This window comes from Protopterus annectens, chromosome 3.part0 (assembly GCF_019279795.1).
Source record: "Protopterus annectens isolate FY-2018-M chromosome 3.part0, PAN1.0, whole genome shotgun sequence".
NCBI lineage: Eukaryota > Metazoa > Chordata > Ceratodontiformes > Protopteridae > Protopterus > Protopterus annectens.
Window position 1 is genome coordinate 778,241,327 of NC_056731.1, and position 24,419 is coordinate 778,265,745.

The 24,419-nt window shown below is 38.3% G+C and overlaps 1 protein-coding gene and 1 long non-coding RNA gene across 5 annotated transcripts in view; one reads left to right on the plus strand and one right to left on the minus strand.

Moving 5' to 3' along the window:
- Nucleotides 1-24,419, minus strand: part of PLEKHG4B (pleckstrin homology and RhoGEF domain containing G4B) — a 960,241-nt gene that overhangs the window by 562,491 nt on the left and 373,331 nt on the right. The window lies entirely within an intron of this gene.
- The window catches only part of LOC122796552, a 414,805-nt gene continuing 413,902 nt past the window's right edge, over nt 23,517-24,419 (plus strand). The window contains exon 1 of the long non-coding RNA XR_006363986.1: nt 23,517-23,811. This is a non-coding gene — a long non-coding RNA (uncharacterized LOC122796552). The remainder of the gene's footprint in view (nt 23,812-24,419) is intronic.

The following is a 24,419-nucleotide window of genomic DNA, read 5'->3' on the forward strand; positions in this document are numbered from 1 at the left end:
CATTTTCCATTGACCATCTCCTTTCACAATGACAAATACTGTACCTCATTAGAATGACACCAGAAACCAAGACAATTACTGTCAGTCATCTTCTGTTTGTCTTGTGGCACAATCCTTGGAGAAAGTAGAATGCTGCTCATATCAGCCTGGGACAGATATTCAGAGAGATTCACAATATCTCTCTTCATATAGTCTAGGAAGGTATGCCTCAGGTCATTTACACCCACACTGACCATGACTAAGCCATACTGGTACTGGATGCCTAATGACCTGAGTGCATGTATAATATAGAGGATCTTGGACCCTGATAAGCAACTGACTATGGCTTTCCCCTTGCTCAGCTTGATGAGAGGGACATCGCTGTGTTTCACAATGGAGTCTCCAATGACCAGAATGTTGGGTTGTTTGGTGGAAAAAGTTGTATTCAAGTATAAATTGAAAGCTTTAGGGTATGCTGGTTATCTGATGAAGTCATTTTGATGACGAAAACGCAATTTTTTGTATGTTGAAAGCGTTTATGCTTTACTGTGTGTCCGATGCTTTAACTGTGTGTTCGAAATAAATCTTGACAAGTCTGCTTCTTTAAAACTACTGCCTGGTGCTTTCTATCGTGGTTGCTGCTATTTGGATTGTTTCTTGTTTGGTGGCTTGCCTTACTGGCTTAGAAGTACAGGCTCCATGAAATGTGTCACTCCTTAAAATGGAGAACATCGATATCTGTGCAGTGACTGAGACCTGGTTCAAGGTTCCAGAGAGTAACCCTGTATTACCAGACTATAACTCATACCACACTTTTCGGCCACCTAACCTGGACCGGAATACCAAAGGCAAAGGTTTTTCCATATTCATTAAGGATATCCACACCTCCAGGCTACTTGTTCAGCATAGTGCATCCAAGGTTATCCAAGTGCAGCTAACTCTGGGCAAAACTGCAATCCAAATTGTAGCTTGCTACAGATCCCCCACCATGCCCCAGGATTCCCACTCCTCTTTTCTTGATATAGTGGAAAATATTAGGGTTCAACCAAACACCTTAATAATGGGCGATTTCATCTACCCCACCATTAACTGGGAAAACTACTCATGTACCAACTCCTTCACTCAACGCTTCCTGGAATTCATAAACTCCAATGCCCTGGATCAACTTATCCACACCCCCACCAGGGGCAACAATATCCTAGTCCTAGTCATTACCAACAAGAGTCACCGGTGTTCCACACCTGAAGTTAACTCCTCGTTGGTCAGATCCAATCATAAGCTAATCACCCTAGATATCCACATCCCACCCCCACCCCCCATTAAGGAAACCATGGTAAAAGATTTCTCCAAAGCCAATTTCATGCTTCATAAGACAGAAGTGGCGAATTTCATGACACCCATGCAGATGGACAATACAGTTATGACTGGTGAATCCTACACACATGCACTCTATAACTCACTTACATGAGTGCATGGATTGTGCTATCCCAAACAGAACCAAGATGCTATCCTCCAAAAAAAAGGAAGTCAATCTGGTGGTCCCCTGCCATAAACAAACTCTACAACAGAAAGAAGAAACTGTTGCAAAAGAGAGTAAAATCCCATGAGTGGAGGAGCTCCCTGGTCAGCCTCAGTAAGAAGCTGAGATCCCTTATAAGATCCTCCAAAGCTAGCTATGAAAACAAAATCATGACTTATTCTAGAGACAACCACAAAGCATTCTATAGCTATGTCAAGAATCTCAATGGCAACACCCAGATCTGCTCTGAGTTGCAGCACAACGGCATGAAAATTACAGAACCAACTGATATTGCCAACATCCTGGCAGATAGGTTCAGTGTTAACTTTACCCCCCTCTCACCCCCTAAAGGGCCCATATCCATACAGGAAGAATGCAGAGTCCCTGTAATCACAACTATGCAGGTAAAAGCTGCACTCTCTAAAGCCAAAAACACAGCATCCATGGGAGCCCAGGCTGCATTTTACATGAACTTCAGAACAAACTGGCTCCCCACCTAAACACCATGTTCAATCATAGCCTCATGTCAGGCTTTGTGCCCACTGAATGGCACACAGCAACAGTTATCCCACTCCTCAAAGGGGGAGCCACTACTGATCCCGGGAACTATCGCCCTATAAGTCTGATGAGCCTTGTCTGTAAGGCCATGGAACATATCATCATGGAACTCATAAACAAAGACATTGGTAACCTCCAAACTCTGGACCCCACACAGTTCGGGTTTGTGAAAGGCAGATCATGCCTCCTGAACCTGATCGACTTCTTTGAGGCAGTCACCAAAGCCGTAGATGAGGGTAAGGTGGTTCACACAGCCTATCTTGACCTCGCCAAGGCTTTCAACACCATCCCCCATTCTGGAATTATAGCTAAAATCCCTACGTCACAAGATGGGTTACCAACTGGCTCACTGACAGAACCCACACTGTAAAAGTTGCAGACTCCAAATCTTACTTCAAACCAGTGACAAGTGGAGTACCACAGGGTTCAGTCCTGGGACCTCTCCTGTTTGGTATCTACTTCTCTGAAGTACAGGCTAACACAGAAGGCCTTTGGCTAATGAAGTTCACAGATGACTGCAAACTAGGAGCCATAGCTGAGTCCCCAAATGATGTGGACATCCGACAGAAGCGCCTCACTGAGACAGATGCCTGGTGTCAGAGCCATGGCCTCAAGCTCAATGCCAAAAAGTGCATTGTCATCCCCTTTGGTAAAAACTCTGTACCCATGAACTACTACATAGTCAGCAGTTTACTTAACACCAAATGTGTGATAAGAGACCTTGGGACCCAGGTGGAGAGTAGTCTCTCCTTTCATAATCACATCACCACAGTAGTCAGGAAATCCTTCTATGTGGCACACCTCATCACAAAAGTGTTCTCATCCAGGAAAAAAGAGGTCATTGTTCCCCTCTACTCGACACTCATTAGACCCATTATAGAGTACAACGCCCCTTTTGGAATGTACCTCACACGACATCTACAGCAGCTGGAAAGGCCACAGAAGTACCTCACAAAGAGGATTACTGGCTTCAAACAGATGCCCTACACTGGCTGTCTCAAAAAATTCCAGATTTACTACACAGCATATCGCCTACTCCGAGGTGATCTCTGCCTAATATATAAAGCTATGTCAAACCCAGAGCTGTTGGACATGCTACACCTAAAGAAATCCCAATCCCTCTGAGCTACACGCTCTAGTGACCTAAACCTTGTCACCACAATAAACAGGACATGCTGGAGGGATAGATTCTTGTCTCAGAGACTTCCCATACTCTAGAACAAGCTACCCATCTATGTCAAGCAAAGTTCCTCATTAGCACTCTTCAAGAAAAATCTACTGATGGGAAATAGGAAATACGGCCTGGGGATCACTTCTGTGGCTTTGCTCGACAGGGGCACAGGAAAATAACTTTCTTGGGTGGCATAAGCCAGGGAACCTTGTTGGCTCGGCTTACTTAGGCCCTTTGGCTGATAGCCTAGTACCTACCTATGAACCTATGATATGGGTGTTGTATTGAAAGAATGCATTTGGGGCTGCTGAGAGCAATTATGTGTGCCTTGTCTAGGAGGTCTTTGGGGATTAGGAAGGTTACAGTATTAACTGAACATTTACCCATGATGATTCACAGAATGATCAGCAAATAAAAAAGTCCTTTCAACTAAGAACTGTGCATAATTCAATGTCTCATTCTTCTGTATTCTGCTGGAGTCTTAGTAAGACTGGGGAGCATTCCGAAACTATTGCATGAACATTAAGAGACAGAGAGAGAGAGAGAGCTTCCCAGGGGTACAGTGAGCACATGTTTACACAATTATGCCTATGTTGCTTTAGCTAATAAGTAAGTTTTCAAGTCAATAGATGGCTCCAGTTATCTTTCAGGAAGTGGTATGTGTGAACATAGCTAGACAGAGCCTAGTATTTTTTTTCTGGAGATGACTGCATGCTCAACAATTTTTATACAAATTTCTCTATACAATGATTATGTTTTCTGTATATGTAATTATCAGTGAGCTTTACATAATTTTAAGCAAAATATATTATTATATAACTAAAAAAGTTTGTGAATGGCTGATTACTGAAGTTTATAAGGTAATTGTATAGAACCGGTGAAATGTAATTTTTGGTATCCATCCTTAGAAGTGGTATTGCTTTTGCCACAGCTGCCATAAACTAATACATTACAGCTAGTTTGTTTTAAGTGGTGTGTAATTTTGAGCTTGGACTGCCAGATAGGTCTGGCTAGTGACAGTATGGTACCACAAAAGTATGAAGGGATGGTGGTGCTGAAGCATGTATTATTAGCTCTTCCCAGAAGTCACTATGTGAGTGAATGTGAATAGCATGGCAAGGCAAAGAGCTAAAAACAGAAAGTGAAACTCTAAGAAGCCAGTGGTCATATCTCGGCCCTGCAGCTGTTCAGTTAGAAGGTTATCTGAGTATGGCAGATGTTGGTTTGTATAAATAGTAAGCATGACATAATCTGTCTATACCCAGAAGCTGGCCTGTATTTACTTGATGCATAAAGAGAACATTAAATGGAACACTACTGCTGGGTGTTGTGCAATGGGTTCCCAGTGTCAAGAAGGATGGTGTACACTGATGGCAGCTGCAGCTTGTATAAGGCCTGTATATTCCTACATCTTTATGGAAACCTATCACTACATCTCAAACAGGGCAATTCAGTTTAATACATGGGTATCATGTTTGTTGCACTCAGTGTAGCAAAACCCTCAGAATTTTTTCCAGTTTTAGTCACTGAGTCTTTTTTGAGTTTGGGGAGGCAAGATGACTAGAATTCCCATCCCTGCCCTCACCCACTGAGCCTTCATTGAGGGATTTAAGAGTTTACTCCAAATGAGATGGCTAGTTAAGGTCATACTCTGTACACTCAAGAACAGGAAGCAATAGCAGTCTGCAATACACACCTCCCAATTAATTGCTAGGATGCATTTCACTCAACTTTCCTTCCCATCAGCTACCAATGGAAGCAGACTCCATCCTTATTATCCAAGAGATAGAATGCAACACATAAAGATTTAGAGACTTAGTCACAGGAGGCTACAACTGATGTATTGCCTTTGGATTCCTTGTCTTTTCCCATTTACCCAGCTCAAGCCAGAGATTTTCAATATTCTAGAGACCCTTCTGCCATTCCCTGCAATGACATCTCTCCAAAGATGTCACTATCTGTAAGATGCTGTGGGTTTTAAGTTTCTGGCAGCTTCTTGTATGGGTGGCTGCATTTAAGCACTGGAGCATGTCGTTTCTATGCTGTAGACTACAGGCAGTATAAACAGTGCACGTACAGACTGCAGCTTGTAATCTGATGACTACAGAAAGACTTAGAAAGTTTCAGAGATTCTGGCTGTCTGATTGGAGTACTACACAGTTTTCATGATTATGGCAAGATACTATTATAAAAAGAGGAAATTCCAACAGTTACCCACTGCAAAAACCATCTGAAGTCAAAATAGTTACTTATTTGCATTGTTTATTATTTTGGCAACTGGGTACATTGGCTGATCAATGCACACAAATGCAAACACAAGATATTCATCAAAGATACAGTTTTAGATCAAAAAAGCATAAACAAAACAATGACAGGACATGTGTATGGCTGTCAAGAATGCAACAAATCTAGAAGTCTAATGATTTTTGCTTGGAAGTGTTTGCATAGGTATTTTACCCCAGCAGACTCCAAAGAATTTTTCTTCAGGTTGATGGCACATGTTGGAGGTGTGATGGGAAAGAAAAAGGTAAATTGGGGTGTATGTTTTGGTAATGTAATGAGCTGGCTGACTTCAAAATTCCCTACAGAGTACTCTGTCAGCAAATGTGTGAAACTAAGGAAATGATTTTACTGAGCCAAGATAAAAATTCAAATTGCCTAGACAAAGTAAGACCTTGCTAAGTTTAATTCTGGTGGATGCTTTAGGAAAGGGTAGGAGCAAATTACACACAAAATGGATATTGTAGGAACAATACATGCATAATAATGTTTTGTAGGAGGAGTGAGCAGACCTCTCAACTGTCCCTGATTTTTAGGGACGTCCCTGATTCTGACTCAAATTTTAGCTCTGTCCCTCTTAATCCCTCCTAAAACTGGTGACTTTTGGAGGAAAGTTGGTGAATTAAACTTAATGAATAACGGCAATAATTAAGAGTTGTAGATTTCTTTTACTTCACAAAATGTACATTATTCATATGCTGTGATTCTGTGAATGTCTCAAGTTAATAGCACACATATTTTAAAAGTGTCCCTGATTGTCCCTGATTTTTTCTGGCTTTGTCCCTGATTCTGTTGAAATGTATCCCTGATTAGTTGAGAGGTATGGGAGTGAGGTTTAAGGGAAGGTAGGAACTGAGCAAGTTATATAATATTAGATTGGTAATAGTTCTACAAAAATGTGATGTATAATGTTTGTAACTAGGACCATGTTAATATGGTTTGTTTTCTTTTATATAAATGTGTGTTTGCCCATGTCTTAAGTAATAATTCAATAAAAATGTTAAAAAGGTAATCAGTAAGTGTAGCAAGATATGGTGTCCTCAACTTAAATGGAGAGAAATGTGAAAGTACAGTGTAGGAACAATAAACTACACAACTCTGAACATTAAACACACTCAGTGCAAAAAAGGTACTCTTTTAAAAATGACAGCAGTTATATCAGCAAAGGACAAAAAACACAATCCAAATAAAACCCACATATTTTTCCCGCATATTCTTTTTTTCAAAAAATAAATTATCTCTATGGTTACATGCTTATAATGTAATATGACCCTTTTCTTATGCAGAGCCATCTGTTTTCTATATCCACAACACTTCCAAATATCAACAAAGATCATTCTTTTTTTCTTTCCTAGCATTAGAGTATTAATGAATTTCAGTTAACAGTAAGCTGTCCAAGTAAAGGCATTTTTCCACGTATCACAGTAATTTATGGAAACAAAACAGCAAGAATGACAGATTTACAGGAAGACTGGACCGCTGTATTTGTCTGACAACAAAAGCACATTATGATAAAAAAGGGCATTGCCTGGAGAAGATCTTGCTACAAAAAATATCCATCCTTCAGGATGGGACAAAAGTTCTATATTCATGGGAGGAATAAAGGGTGCTGAGCAATATGAGCTTGAAATAGCTGGTTGGTACACATCTCCCTGCTCTGATAATGACATCACCTGGAAGGTCCCCACTGTCCTCAGGAAGCTTCTAAGCAGAACTGGTGGTACATTACAATAGGTGAACATATTTTTCAAAATTTCAAAAATAAAACAGCAAAAAAAAAAAAAACCATTCTTCAGCAAATTTCAAAGGTATTTTGTATTCTGGTCTATCCCTGTACACAGTATAGAAATCATGACATACTGAAAACAGAAACTAGCATAACTTTGTGTCATACAGCCTAGTTCTGTTTTGAAAATGTCTTAATTGCACAAGTAAAAGAATAGAAACATGAGTTTCTTCTCACTTTGCATGGCCTTGATCCACACCCACCTAAAAAAATGAGAAATGAAGCAATCTAACAGAGCAATGCTGCCAATTAAAGGGAGAAACAGCTTACAAAACCTGTTGGAATTAGAATGATAGCAGGATATAAAGGCAGACTGTTTTTGCAACAAAAATCTCTTAATAGAATTGTACCAATATGGGGCTTAGTCACAAAAAGGATGCCTTGCTACTGGTACTATTACAGATTTGCCCTTTAAGTCTTTTACACAGTATTTTTAAATAGAAAAGACAACTATGCAGACTGAAGAGATACCCAACCCTGTTACATACAGCCATTTTGTAAATGCACTAAGGCAGAGTAAGGGGGTAAAGCAAAGATCGACATACTACTGTTTTTCAGAAGTTTTCATGACAAAAATGCTGATGTAGTTGTTTACTTGGTGCTTTGTTTTCAATTAGCCTCACAAATCTGAAGCAACATTTTTAGACATGGACTGTATGTGACACATCAAATGGTACACATAATAAATACCAAAGAACTTTAGCAAGTGCAAAGTACAGATTATTAGGTAAAACAAGATGCAGCATCTATAATGAAGTTTTCAGTGGAGACAAACTAGTATATTATGAAAAGTTATGATACTGCACAAATTCAAGGGAAATTATACCAGCAGGGATAAGTGTGCTGCAGCAATATGCCTACCACCATTATAACAGAAAAAGTATGTTAAAAAAATCATGATAGATAGCAGCAGATTAGCAAAGAGGGCATAGATGCTGTTATAGATAACAGGCCTCTTTTTATCATGTGCCTTAAATAGGTTAATCAAAAGAGCAACTGAACATGGTTGATTCTACTCCAAGGAGTTCTTACAAAGAGAAAGTGGACTTATGAGTTGAGGGGGTAAGGATAATTTCGAAGAATAATTAGGAGTGAGAAAGAAAATGTGTATCTTCTTTACTTTGTCTATTATGCAACCGTGAAGGTAATGCCATCTAGTAAATGCAGGTGTGTGTGTGTCTTTCGGCTTTTCCCGGTTAGGGGTCGCCACAGCGGAACTCCGGTCCGCTAATGATTGGCAGTAGAGTTTTACATGCTGGCTTGCCGGGCCTAACGCACAACCTTCAACGAAGGAACGCCCATTCACGCATGTCGTCACACAGTAGACGCTTTAACTGAGAATCGAACGGGCAATGTCTAACTGTGAGGCGACAACGCTACCGCAGCACCACCACCGCGTATATCATCTAGTAAATGCAGGTGAGAGATATTAATCAATAGACTGACAGAAAGTATTAAGGTAAGTGCCACAAAGGTACAGTTTGCAGCTCTACAATGCAGTAAGTAGGAACAGAACACTTACAGTTATCCAGTTTGGCAGCGCACATACACGGGAGTCACTTAAACTGTCTAGATCTATGTGGATAAATTATACTCCCCTGGGGATTATACAGGTGAAATATCCTTTTCTGGCAGAGCCTAATCACATAACTTAACATGGGTTAAAACTTAACTATTACTGGATGGATCCATAAGGTTAACAATGGGGAATATTTTAAAGTTAAAATATTTTTTGTAAAAAATCAAAGGCAATTCATTTTGTTACAGCATACATGAAACTGGCAAAACATTGATTCATGTTCCTTTAAATAAGACATGCCTTACAATGGCTTCCTCCTACTCTGCAAGTAGATTTTTTCCCCTTTTTTAATACTGCATTTTTGGGGGGGCAAATTAAAGAAGGCTACATCTGTATTTATTTGGGAAGGATAAAAACTAAAGGTGGCCTAGAATATAATTACTGAGGAGGTACTAGGAGCTACAGATTTTGAGTTGTATAATATGGTAGCAAGTGTAAAACTATTACAGGGGTTCAAATACAAAGACTATGAACCTAGGTGGAAATCAGCTTTAATTCCGAAGTATGAAGGGGAGAAAGGGTTTTATAAGATGCTTAAAAGGTAGAAGTCTTGTAGAAGACAAATGGATAAAAGAATTGCTATGGATTTAATGCCACTGATTAAAGGGGTAGTAAAGAAGACAGATACAGGTGCATGGCCTGGGAAATTATTGTCTGTTAATTGGGAGGGGAATGGAGAGCATAGAGTGAAGAGAATGTAAAAAATATGAATAGAGTTCCAAAATAGCTGTACTGGAAGCAGCTGATGTAGGGTGCTACTCACTCAATGTCAGTTGAGTTTATGGAAATCATGGAGGAAAATGTGAATCCTAGATAAATCTTTGGCTTATTGCTGACATCTTTAAGAAAACTCAAATTATGTATTATAAAGAGAGAGTGTCAGCTGTTATGGGTGAGGTGATTTGACAGATGGCAGGAATAAAACTACAAGAGGAAAGATATAGCACTTTATACAAAATATTTTGTGGGATGAAAACAGGTGAGAGTAACAAACTTAGACCAGTGTGGGAAAGACAAAGAGGTACACCAATAACCCAGCAAGAATGAGAGAAAGCAATTTAAGTCTCTAGGTACTCATATCCTGAAAGGATTTTTTCATTGGCAAACTTTTAAACCTACGCCACACTGGCCACAGCGTTTCCTCCTAATAAGTTTACCTTGTTGGCAGTATAATAGTGGCAGGCTAGGTAACCTCGGTCATATATTTTGGGCATGCCCCATTTTTGATACACTAAAATAAGACTTACAGGAAATAAGCAAACAAATATGACTAGTTAAAATTAATGATACGCTACCTCTACTTTTGATTAACTAATGTAAACACAGTTAGCAGGACTGAAAGAATCTTGACAGAACATATAAAATTGGCTACTAAACATCCACTGCTGAAAATAGAAGCAAGTGGTCTTTCCTACAGCTAAAGATGTAAAATTAATAATGTCTGAAATACATGGTCTAGAACTGGCTACACAGAAATTCAGTCTGTTTTAATATCTCAAAAAAACATAGAATAAATGTATATAGATTAAAGATACATCCACATCACATGTTTAAAAGTACAGTGAAGAATGGGCAGAAAGCAGTAAAGCAACTAGATAAACTAGTCTAGAACATGAACTAAATGCAAAATGGACACCTTGGATTTTGAGTATGACTTTGTAGTACAACAGTGATGTTCTTGTTTAATACTGTTATGCTTCCAAATGCAAGGCAGTTAGTACAACAAATATGTTTATGTAAATGGGTTTAAATTAACTTCTGTTCTTGATAGTCTAATGTGGTGTACTTCATCAAGTTTAGTATCATTTACAAATAGAAAACACAACTGTATTTCTTCATTACTGCTGCTAATAAACAAAACAGAACACTGGAATGTATGCACTTGCTGCCTAACCCCTCTGAATCCAGCATTAATGAATCATGCATTGTCAATTTAAGTAAATTTGATCCAGTGCATTAATTAATGCTTTAACCCCAGTTGCCAAATTACTAATCAAGCATTTATCCAGAATGCAGTCAAACCGGGTGTTACTGAAACTGGGACAGATCCTACCCATGCTCCTTCTTAACCCCAGTATTAATGACACTTTCAACAAGACTGACATCAAACTATGGAATGGTTTTGGCTATCATGGGACCCCTTATATAATGGGTTGTATTCCCAGAAAGATTAAACGTATTCTCACAAAATTTTCAGTGAGTAAGATTGATGCAATTATCTATGAATAAAGCTATAGATTATGCTCCTAGCTTTGCAAAACAGCATTTATATGTTAAATCTTAATGCAAAAATAAATGTTTTAAATGTTATTTTATGCCACAATTATACAGGCTAAATCTCATATATAGAAATAAATAGTCTTTTTATGACTGAAGTCACAAAATTATTACATATTTAGCTATTATATTTGCTGCTGTGAATGAGAACTAATATCAGATACTTTAAACAGTACACCTTCCAAGTGTTGCAGTTTGTCAACTGTTAAAGGCCAATATGAACTTAATTTGACTCTACATACGTCATCATCTTCTTTCGGCTGTTCCTTTTAGGGGTCGCCACAGTGGATTATCTGTTTCCATTTCTTCCTGTCCTCTGCATCTTGCTCTGTTACACCAACCACCTGCATGTCCTCTCTCACCACATCCATAAACCTTATCTTAGGCCTTCCTCTTTACCTCTTACCTGGCAGCTCCATCCTTAGCATCCTTTCCCCAATATACTCAGTATCCCTCTTCATCACGTCTCCAAATCGTCCGACATGAGCTGACCCTCTAATATACTTATTCCTAATCCTGTCCACCCTCGTCACACCCAGTGCAAATCTAACATCTTTAACTCTGCCACATCCAGCTCTGACTCCTGCCTTTTTTGTCAATGCCACTGTCTCCAAACCATATAACATAGCTGGTCTCACTGCCCTCTTGTAGACCTTCCCTTTCACTCTTACTGGTACCCGTCTATCACAAATCACTCCTGACACTCTTCTCCAACTACTCATCCCTGCCTGTACTCTCTTCTTCACCTCTCTTCCACACTGACCATTACTCTGAACTGTTGATCCCAAATACTTAAACTCATCCACCTTCACCAACTCTACTCCCTGCATCCTCACAATTCCTCTATCCTCCCTCTCATTTACATACATATATTCTGTCTTAGTCCTACTGACCTTCATTCCTCTCTTCTCTAGAGCATATCTCCACCTCTTCAGGGTCTCCTCAATCTGGTCCCTACTTTCACTACAGATCACAATGTCATCTGCAAACATCATAGTCCATGGGGCCCCCTGTCTGATCTCATCTGTCAACCTGTCCATCACCACTGCAAATAAGAAAGGGCTCAGAGCTGATCCTTGATGTAATCCCACCTCCACCTTAAAAGCATCTGTCACTCTCACCGCAGACCTCACCACTGTCACACTACCCTTGTGCATATCCTGTACCACTCTTACATACTTCTCTGCCATTCCCGACTTCGTCATACAATACCACAACTCCTCTCTAGGCACCTTGTCATATGCTTTCTCTAAGTCCACAAAGACACAATGCAACTCCTTCTGACCTTTTCTGTATTTCTCCATCAACAATCTCAGAGCTCAGAAGCCACCACAAGACTACAATATGGACAAACAGAGAGAGACAGAGAGACACACACACATCCATATATAATTTATATATTTCTATGTATAAAATGTAATGCAAAATCAGTATAGACATATACCATCACATACCCATTCCAATAAAAAAGCATAATGCAACATGCTAGTTGTAACAGTGATATTCTTGTGAATCATTTTTGTGTATGAGAAGATAATGCAGTCGTCTTCGATAGTTCTTTCTAAAACTTTCACAGAATTATCCATCACCTTTGAGGTACAGATGGCACATAAGACTGGTATTCTTTCCTTAAGGGCCTACATAAACTTCAGCTTCAAAGTTTGCCCTGGTTCATACATGAATTTTTGGTACTGACATCATTATTGCATCAGAAAATGACTGGAACTTTTCTGTAAAATGGATAATATTTTCTTCTTATGTAATGCCACCTTAGTACAAACATATTTTGTGTCCCTCCCTCACTCTGAAATGAGATCATATACCTACATCATAGAAAAAAATATAATGCAACATTACAGCCTGGCATAGTCTACTGATGATCTAGACACTGTCAGTGCCTATTAATGCAAGTTTACAGCTATGAATCAGTTTGAACTTTTCTGCAAATACTTTTAGATAGCAGATCCATATATATATATATATATATATATATATATATATATATATATATATATATATATATATATATATATACATATATATATATATATATATATATATATATATATTTATGAAACTGTCCTTAGATGTGCTTTTTGGTGCAAAGACAACACAACATTTGTCTCTTTAATTTCTGAGGTGAAGTTCACACTTTTTGATATTTTTTTTATTGCGTCTGAATAATTCAATTTAGTGAACATGCTGCTCTTTTGGAGTAAAATATAGTGGTATAATTCTGATATTATAGTTAAATAAGAGAATTTGATATTGTGCATTATGTATTTTTGAGAAACCAAAAGTTTTAAATGCAGAGTTTAGTTGTGAAATGAATCACAGGGCATCTACTGTAGGTATGCTTTGAAATCCTAACAGTAAAATAACTATTATGAAACTCAAAACAAGAGTTCTCTCTTCATTTTGCCCATGAAATTCAACAAAACAACAGTTTCATTTGCTTTCTGACACACACTATCCCAGTAGATTGTACCCATTCTCATAAGGCGCACACACTTTCACTGTATACAAGTCATATAATTTGTCTAATATAATTCAATTATTTTTCCGACTCAGAATTCATCTGTCACAAAATGTCTCTGACAATCCAGCTCAAGGATCATAACATTGTGAACAGATGATGACAGGGATCAGTTGCTTTCAAACATGGACTGCTTTAACACATTACAAAAAATAAACACTGTCTGACTGGGTAGACCACTGATGTTGAGCAATAACTGCATGAAAAAAAAATCTTGCCATAGTAATATATTTCAGCTTGTTTCTCACAAAAGTGTTAGAGTGTGTGTGTGTGTGTGTGTGTGTGTGTGTGTGTGTGTGTGTGTGTGTGTGTGTGTGTGTGTGTGTGTGTGTGTGTGTGTGTGTGTGTGTGTGTGTGTGTGTGTGTGCACGCGTGTGTGTATATACATATATATATATATATATATATATATATATATATATATATATATATATATATATGGGTCTACTTGAGTTGGACGAAAGACCAGAAGATCAAAATCTGGAATGCCAAGACAAAAACAATGAAACCGCAGAACACCGAAAAGCATGAAATTCAAAATCCCGATGTTACGGGAGTTTGACTTAGTGCTTTTCGTGTTCTGCTGTAGGTAAATGCGTGTGTGTGAGTGTATTTCTGAGGGGAAAGCTGTGTGTAAGTATGTGTTGTGACTGTGGTGTGTGTGTGTGTGTGTGTGTGTGTGTGTGTGTGTGTGTGTGTGTGTGTGTGTGTGTGTGTGTGTGGGACTGTACTGTGTGGGTGTGTGTTTGCCTTGTGTGTCTGTTTGTGCAATCTCGGAGTTAGAATATTCAAATAGGGGGTGTGGGGGGTGCAGGGGGGCTTGCCCCCTGCCTATCATTAGTGTAGGGTGTTTTGTTTAGTAGTGTGGGGCAGTTGTGTGTGTTTTTGTGTGTTATGTGTGTTTTGTAAACTTACGTGTTTTTTGGTGTTCTGGGGTTTAGTTCTTTTCATCTCTGTGCTCTGCGTTTCATTCTTCTGGTCTTTGTTGTTACGAAGTAGACACACACACACACATATATATATATATATATATATATATATATATATATATATATATATATATATATATATATATGGGTCTACTTCACATAATCAAACATCCAAATGTTCGACTTTCATACGACCGAGACCATATGATCGAACATTTGAATATTCAACAATGTGAAAAAAAAAAAAAAAAAAAGCTAAACAGTGCTAGCAGGGGGGCAAGTCCTCCTGCACCCCCCTCAGACCATTCGAACTTTTATAAATTCGATCACATGGTCTCGGCCATATAAAAGTCGAGCTTTTAAAAGTCTGACAATCTGAAGGGGACCCATATATAAATATATATCTATATTGTATGTACATGTATTCCACAATTGTTTTGCACAAATACACATGTACATACCCACAAATGTTAACAATCATGCATGTCCATTTAGAGGCATTGATATTCTATCCCTGACAACCTCAGATCAGCAATCAAACACATAAAATGTCTTCCTTCAAAATAGCTAACTTCTAATTGGGTACACTTCTGATGCCCAACTGTGACAAGTAAAATAAATTTTAATGGCACTACTATATTTTATTGTTTCTGTCTCTGTTTGTCACACACACACACACACACACACACACACACACACACACACACACACACACACACACACACACACACACACACACACACACTTGCCCTGACAAGACAGATTGAAGATTGTTTTGTTTTATTCACATATTGTCTCTCAGATCTCCAGCACAATGATCTTCTGACTAGTTCCACCTTAAATGTTTAACTATAATTAAGGGAAAGAAATTCTGGCCACACTGATACATTTTAGCATCTTAGCTTTTTTTGCAGAACTATACACATACAAAATGCATTTCACAAGTAAGATCAATGGCCACTTTAATGAATCCCCAGCCCCCCAAAAAAGGAAAACATTTATTAGTTTTAAATACTTCTGAATGAACACCTTACAAATAAATGGTTATGCTGTTGCACCAACCCTGGATGATCAATCCCTTCTCTACTACCCCCCAATTTTCACCCTCTTTCTCAAACATTCTCCCTAATTCTTCTTTTTGTTTTGGCTACTCCCTTTAGGCGTCACCACAAAGGATCATCTGTTTCCATTTCTTCCTGTCTGCTGCATCTTGCTCTGTCACACCAACCACCTACAGATCCTATCTGACCACATCCATAAACCTTATCTTAGGCCTTCCTCTTTTAACATCGCCAAAACTTCTCCCACTTGTTTTCTCCTTTTATCCCCTCACTGAAACCTACCTGACCCTCCCCTCTCACCCTCTCCATTTTCAAACTACCCCCTCAGTTTTTACTACATTTTTTTCTTCAGTACTTTTGTCAGTCTATTACCAAACTGCTCTGATAATTGCTCTAGGGTCTCTATTTCCCAATAATGCTTTCACCCACTTTTTTCAGTTTGCTACCACTGGCCTATTAATTTCACTCCTCTGCTATAACTCTCCAAGCTTACGTGTCATCCACTTTGTCTCAGTCTTACAATTTCTCTTTTCCATCAGCACAATTTCCATGTCACATCTACTATCAGTGCTACTACTGCTGTTAACTAACATATACCTTATTCATCAATTAGTAGACCTTAATTGGCTGGTTTATGTTTTTTTTTCACTCCCAGTCTAGTTTCTAAACTATTTTACCTTCTTATCTGAAAACCTTATCTATACTTAATGAATATATTAGCTCTTGCAATTATTTGCTGTTTTGGTACGTTTCTAATACAATTATACACCTGTTGCATTTTTCACTGCTACCTTTGTTTTTTTTATTTTTTTTTCCTTAGTGTGCATGTCTTCAAACATTTTATATCTATTTTTTACTCTATTACTAGTAAGTTTTATGCTAAGGTTATGTGTAACTACTCTGTATTGTTTTATTTTTGACATTTTTATTTGTTTGTCATATTAAATGTGGAGCTTTTCTTCCCGGGCCTCCACTGAAAAGGGGCTAATTATTCTCAGCCCAGTGGATAATCCTGGTAAATAAATGTAAAATAAAAAAATAAACAAATGCAAAATAAATAAAATAAAATTAAAAAAAATCTGATTTCTGTCTGGGTGCATGTATGATGCCAGTCTGTTGTTATTATTTAATTTTCTAACATGATCAGTGTTTTCTGCCTAATTTCTGTAGCACTACTTCCTGACTTGTACAACAAAAATATCACAGAAACATGGATCATTGACATAGAAAACATGCTGTTTTCACTGGCCACAAGTTTATCTGACATCTTACCAGCATTTTCTTACATTTCAACCTACAACAGAAAAAACGTTATCTGAAGACTAGGAACATCTACTGCATCTATGTCACTGCTTATCTGATGTATTAAAAGGTCATGGATTAACTGTCCATTACTTATTAAGCAATAACCCACAGCTGTGTGGGGGTATATCAGGATTTACCCACACCCACTCGTGGGTTATTGCTATTATACAATGACATTATTTAAGAAAGAAATTATCATTGGGTGCCCGCAGAAAGGTGTTTTTACCTTCTTTTATACAGCATACTTCCATATGTTTCATTTAGTGGCTTTTGTACTTATTTTCTCTGCTTCCTATAGCTTCCCTTACACATTGATGATTCCATATTCTCTGACTACAGCTGTTGAAAGAATTTTCTTTTTTTTTTTTTTTTTTTTTTATAACACAACATTTCTTCAAAAGTGGACATTACACTTAATAAGTTTCACTTGCCTCTTCAATACCTCCAGCACAGGTCAAAGTCATACAAGAAACAAGGGGTTACGGTACAGCACAAAATGTGGTGCCATGGAAGAGCAATTAAATGCATCACTAGTGTGGTGGTGCAGTAGTTAGCGTTGTTGCCTTACAGCAAGAGGTTCTCCAGTTTGATTCTTGGCTGGAGCACCTACTGTGTGGAGTCTGCCTGCCCTCCCTGCAGCTGAGTGAGTTTTAAAGACATGCAGGTAGGTGCGTGTGTGTGTGCGTGTTCCTTCTGTGAAGGTTGGCCGCCGGGCTGGAAGCTTGACACCATAAAAACTCCACTGCCAATCAATCTGCAGATCGGTGATCCGCTGTGGCAACCCCTAATGGGAGAAGCCAATAGACATTGTGCTAGTGTCACAGAAAATAGCATTAAAACGTCATTGCAGAAGTAGTCAAAATTATGTTACAATAATGCACTAGATAGGTATTCAAAGTGTAGGCACACAATGACACATCAGAATCCAGTATAAATTAACTGTGCTTGTGTCGGTGTAATGTTCACACACCACAAAATACGCAGATGGTCAATAGTTACACTCTGTTTATATGTCTTATATTTAGTAACATGCATGGGTGTGACCGACAGGCATGAGATCAGGACAGCTTTTAAACAGTATAAGGAAGACATTTGTTCAATAATCAAGGGGGAAAGCACTTCTAAGTGTTTGTACCAGATATCACAATAGAAGGTGATAAGATAAAGCATTTTACAGATTACAAAAACATCGCAGATATGATTGAGATGTTGATTCTAACCAAATTAGGAATACAAAAAAGCTAAACGAATAGGCAAAAAGGAAACTGATGTCTGGATGAATGCCAACAAGTACAGGTTTCTGTGCTTTGGAAGAAATTACCCTGATGAGTAATACATGCTTTTTTTAAACACCTTTATTACATTATCACTTAAGATGCAGGCAAACATGCATTAACAGAAAAGAAAACAAACCATATTAACATTTTTTCCAGTTACATACATTATACATCTCATCTCATTTCTTTATTTGTAATTATCATCAGTCCAACATTACACAAACTGCTGAATTTCTACCTTCCCTTTAATCTCTCTCTCCACCTCCTGAACTTTATTCTGCATGTGTTGTTCCCATAATTTTCATTTATATGTATATAATTTGTTACTTCTCTTTGCTAATGATCTCTCTACTCTCTTCCAGTTCGTTTTTTCTCTTCTATAATATTCAGCACTTTAAATACAATTGGTTTAGATTGTTATTGCCATCTAGTAATTGCTGTTTTGACAGACAACAGAATTAAACTTTAGGCAATGCAGATCCTTTGTCCGAGCTCAAACAAATCACATAATACCCTCATTATGTGTCACATTGACATGCTCCCCCATTATGTGTCACCTTAACATGCAGTTTCAGGTGGTGATGATATTACCTCACCATTATGATGATACCTCCATTAAGGACATTTTTAAAATCTGCCAACTTATTACACTCCCAAAAAACGTTTCTAGTTACCTATTTCTTCCCCATCACAATTCCAACATTTGCTATATACCTGAGGAAAAAATCTTTTAAGTTTGCTTGGAGTATAACAACACCTATGCAAACATATTCAAGTAAAGAACATAAGCCTTCTGGACTTTATTGCACACTTGGAAGCCATACATCTTCCGATTACTCTCTTGTAAATTGCCTTTCCAGTCTCTCTTCCCAATCTTTTCTACCCTCCTCTGATCGATTCTTATGGTTAGCATGCAATATTTTGGATACATATTACGTTATCGAACCGTAATAAGTTTGAACGTCATATTGTCGAACCCATATGTTCGAATTTGGAAAAGTTTGAACGTTTCAATGGGGATTTCCATTCAGTCCAGAAAGGGAAGATTTCCCTTTACTGAACTGCAATGCGATCTCAGAGTTGGTATATTTAAAGAGCGGGGGGTGCATGGGGACTTGCCCCCCTGCTTACAACTGTCAAGTAGTTTTTTTCTGTTTTTTTTTCTTTTTTTGACATTTTTGAACTTTTAAAAGTTCAAACGTATGGGTTCGACGATATGGTGTTGGGACTTTTAAAAGTTCAACAACTTAATATGAACCCCAATATTTTATATGCCCTACTAATTATTCCTTTTTTAACAGCAGCTTCTGTTCTAGTTTCAAATAAGAGCTCTGCCAGAGCAGGTCTTCACATAATATTTCCAATCCATTTCATTTTACCTACACTCTGATATCAATCCCTGGTAGGGAATGCAGTCTCTAACCTGCAGTCCAAACATCTTCTTGGCCTCACCACACACTATTACCTTTTTCTCTCTAGTTATTCGCTCCCAATAACTTTGTTCCTTTGCCAGTTTTCTCAAGTAAATTCCAGCACCATCTTGCATATTTTCTGTATCCCTACTTGCAAATATCTCTATTGACAAAATCTCCTTTCCCCATTATTTTGTTGGCTTAGTTCTTAGAATACTTTCTGCTACTTTATGAATATAACATTATTATTCTCCTTAAGGACATGCATTCAAAATATCACTTGCTCTTTATTTATTGACTCTCCCCCTTGCGTCATCCTCATCCCTTTCTGTTTTGAATTATAACCTTTGGCTTGTGTTATTATACAGGCCCTAAGTAATACATGCTTAGTCAGATATGCTAGGGGGCACACAGCAAGGAACAGTTCAAGAAGTTTAAATCACACTACACTGGACCATCATATGCAATGGAAGAGGACAACTGATGGTGCTGAGAGGATGCTAGGCTGCATTTCAAGAAGAAAAGACTCATAAGTGAGGAGAAAGTTAATCTGTTACATGATAGGGTCTTGTTGTTGTTGTTCCACTGGAACAGAGGGGTAAAGCTATGACTATGACCCAATCATCCAGGGTTTGATTAGTGGTTCAGTACCTGCAGGAGATGACAGAGAGATTATCTAGTAGCTGTACTCCTCTCTAGCTGGGATGTGGTGCAACTCCAGCAGAAATTCCAAGCACATTTTCTACCCAGTCAGTAGGGATGGTGCCATAATCTGTCCCACAAAGTCCTGGTCCCCAGAGGATGGAAGGAGCTACAGGTGTGGATGGGACTGATATTAGCAGTCACTCCCCTCAAGTACAACCAAGAGGGGACTGATATCAGTAATGGCTCCCTCAAGTACAGCCCAATTAAGACTGAAGAAACAGGAGCACATGTTGGTAGATGAGGGACAATCTTTGGATAAAAAATAACTTTATAAGGTCTTGATGGCTCCTGTCTTGAAGTACTGTCTATAGTTCTGAAGGCCGTACTGTGAAAAGGGAATTGGGCATTGTGGACAATGTGCAAATGAAAGTAAGCAAAATTATGCAAAAGATGGAGGGAATGAGTCACAGGGAAATATTTAAAAGTAAGTACATATAAACAATAAAAGAAAATAGGGAGAGAAAAGACAAGATGTGGAAACAAAGGATGGGAAGGCACAGATATACACTAAGGTGGCTAATCTAAGAGTGAAAGGCATAGAAGGAAAGAGAGAAGATACATAAATTACAAGTGTAGGAGATTATGTATAAGCAGAATATGTGGAAGATCAACCTTACAGGAAGGATAGTGTAACAGGCTTCTTGTGGGAGAGGTAAAGTGTAATAATGTGAAGAGAATGAAGAGGGCATGGGGTGTATAAATACTGAAGATGTACCAGATTTTGTTTTTTATCTGTCTGTAAAGCAGTTGAAAGAGCCTTACACATGCCCAGTTTAGTAGTCTGTGGATGTCAAACATAAATGCATCAAGAGAGTATAACTGTTGCTTACTGTCTACAAGTGGGGCAGTCATTTGGGTTCCAGATTAGGATAGTTATAGTACAAACAGCCAGCCTCAAGATATAGCCATTCTCGTACTGGGTAAAATCTGTGCTGGAGTGAAGTACAGTAGCAGTCTGAAATAAATATGTGGAAGTGGCTCTAGGTGGCATATCAGAAGTAGAGGATCACAAACGTGCATGGGTGAATGCAGGTGACCCACACAGAAAGTTCTGCATTGTGCTGGTGCATGCATTTCAGATGAGACGGCACCAGTGCCACCTGGAAGGATGGCCACTGCTTTTCCACTTCTTGGATAGACCGTGCATACTTTAGTGAGAGCTCCCAGATGATGTCAAGATATCTCTTAAGTTGGGGACATAAAACAACATGGAGACATTAGGCATAGTAACGTGCATAAGGACTGAGCAGTTGCTTAGCTTCTTCATGAAACCAAGTAGAATATTCTGCTTTTTTTGGCCTTCTGAATCAGAAAACCAGAGTTACAGAATCAGGAGTGCATTTTATTAAGACTGATTACAAATCTGCTACCCACTTAATGGGATGTTGCTGGCACTGAAGGTCAACACCAGGATATCTGCATTTAACAAATGCTTTCTTATAGGCACACCTGTTAACGATAGCAAAAGCTGTAGTTCCTACAAGAGTTGATTGCTGATGTGTCTTCCTATTAATGCCACTGTTAACACAAAATACAGAGAAGATCTGGAGGCTAACTTGTCTTTGTCTCCACCTCAGGCAGTTGAAACATTAAGCACAGCCAAAGTGAATAACATCCAAGAGAAAGAACTTCTTAGAAGTAAAGCAGCAACTAGAATATCACAGATCTTGCCTTTGTGTACCTCAGCAAACTACCCTCTATCCATCCGTCACAGCTGTTGTAAAGATGGTAGACAGCACTAGCACTGAGTGCTGGTGCCAGGTTATTGTCTAAACCTAACTTATAACAGAAATCTAATATGCTCACAGAGATATCAGGAATCAAAATGAAACATGGATTTTTACAGCAGTTGACATGAAGTAGGCTCTACACTGAACTACAGTATGGCAACTTTTTACTCAACAATACTACATGACAATATTTTAGATACCTACAAATTACCCCCAAATGAATGTGGAGTGAGAAGTGAACCATGTTTTTGGCACCTTCTGTCTTTCTCTAATGCTATACAATGCAAATCTTCTTGAAGGCTTTCACATGGATAGCTGTTCTTCCTTTATCGGTATCCCACTATAACTAAGTCTTCTATTCACTTATGTGACTTATCCTTCTGTTTGCAGATTAGCTAATGCCACAAGGACAAGTGACTGAAAAATATCATAACTTTAATGATGTTGAAGTATACTCAGTACTTGTTTTTCATGCACTGTCATTGTGACATGTATATTTATTATTATAATATCATTGTCAATATTCCTTACTTGAAATTAGTAAACTATATGTGGTATAGTCTATGTTACAAATTTACTAACTTTTCGTTTTAGCCCACTTTGCTGTAGGCCCAGGTTGTGGCTGAAAAGGGTCCCTGCACCAACCAATATTCATAGTTAACAAATTTTAAATAAAAAAATATATTTATTTTGGGGAGAAGTTAAAAAGACTGTGTTTCCTAATGCCTTCTTGATGTCTCCTCTGTCTATTGTATAAAGCGTTTTCTTTCTTCTGCCATTGTTATTTGAATTTATTTTGTTGCTCTTCTTCTCCTACTTTGTACACTTCCTTCTCCCAGGATGGCTGTGAAAAATTGGTAAATTGTAATCACTGTGTTCTATGGCAATAAAGACACATACATATGTATGAAATGCTAGGCCCAGCACATGGAAAAGACAATGATTAATAAAGTAGCTCCTGATGACTTAGCTACAAGATCTGATCTGAGTCAAAGCTGACAGGGAATAAATCAAAAAAATGACAATCACTTGAATTCAGTTCTACTGCAAAACTGTTACGACAGTTGTGTGGAGAAACTATGATGGGTCAAACAACTACTGGACTGCTATAATCAACACCACTTGTGTAGATATAACTAGAAGGTAAGCTATGTATCCTTATCAAAAACATGGTCTTGACTGTTCTAATATGTTTTACAGCAGTTTAATTATGTTACACTTAAATCTGAAACTAACACTGCACCCAACTGCCTTGCAAACTTTCCATTCTGACCTCCACCTTGACCCTGTCTACCATCCCACAGGGATGTATCACTCCTACAGGTGACACTGCATATGACAGGATAAGAGGTCACAGAATATGCAGGCTGAACAAGAGGTCACAGCATATGCAGGCTGAACAAGAGGTCACAGCATATGCAGGCTGAACAAGAGGTCACAGAATATGCAGGCTGTCTTGCTCTTGGTTCAATATGCATGTAACTTGGCATGATTTTCTACCAGAGAATTGTTTATGAACTCCAAGCTGTCATGTCACATGTCAAAATAAGGGGGCAGCTCTGCAGAGATTTATCCTAAGACTATTCGCTAGCAACGGGACAGCTGGCTGGATCCTTACCTTTCTGGGTCACACTTCAAGGCCACAGTTTGATTACTGACACCTCAGTCACCACAAATATAGGCAGAAACATATCCTTATGTCAGCAGGTAAGTTTTGTGCAATAACTTGGAGATAATGGCTATGTACACTAACACAATATTCAAACCGGAGGCTCATTTGTCTAATTGTGGCTTCACTTTTTAAGCATCAGTGTTTATAAAATGGTTTTCAACCATTAAATCTGGTATAAGCATTAATTCATCTGTCTCTGTACCTTGATCATTAATGGAGTTAGTGTTAGTGTGTGTCATCCCAATACCAGAGTAACATGGAGGATGCAGTTTACATTTGTATATCACAATGATGTGATAATCGTTTTTAAACAAAACAACCATTACATTTGAAAACTGCCTTCCTGAAGGAAATTACGAGCACTTGTAGAACTGTTAAAAACTATATTCATTAAAGATACTCTGACAAGTATGTTTCAGCTGTTGACCTTTCTCATACCTTTTGTAACGCTATCGATATTTTGAATCATTGAAATAAAAAATGCAGCCTATATGAAGAGCAGCTTAGTAAGCCAAGCTGCAGCATAACATAAAATGCAGCCTGGATACTCTGAGTAAAGTCCAGGTGCTACTGGCAGCTAGTCATGTAAACATCATGGAGTTCAACAATCAGAATTTGAATAGCAGTTTTGTGGTGATTAACA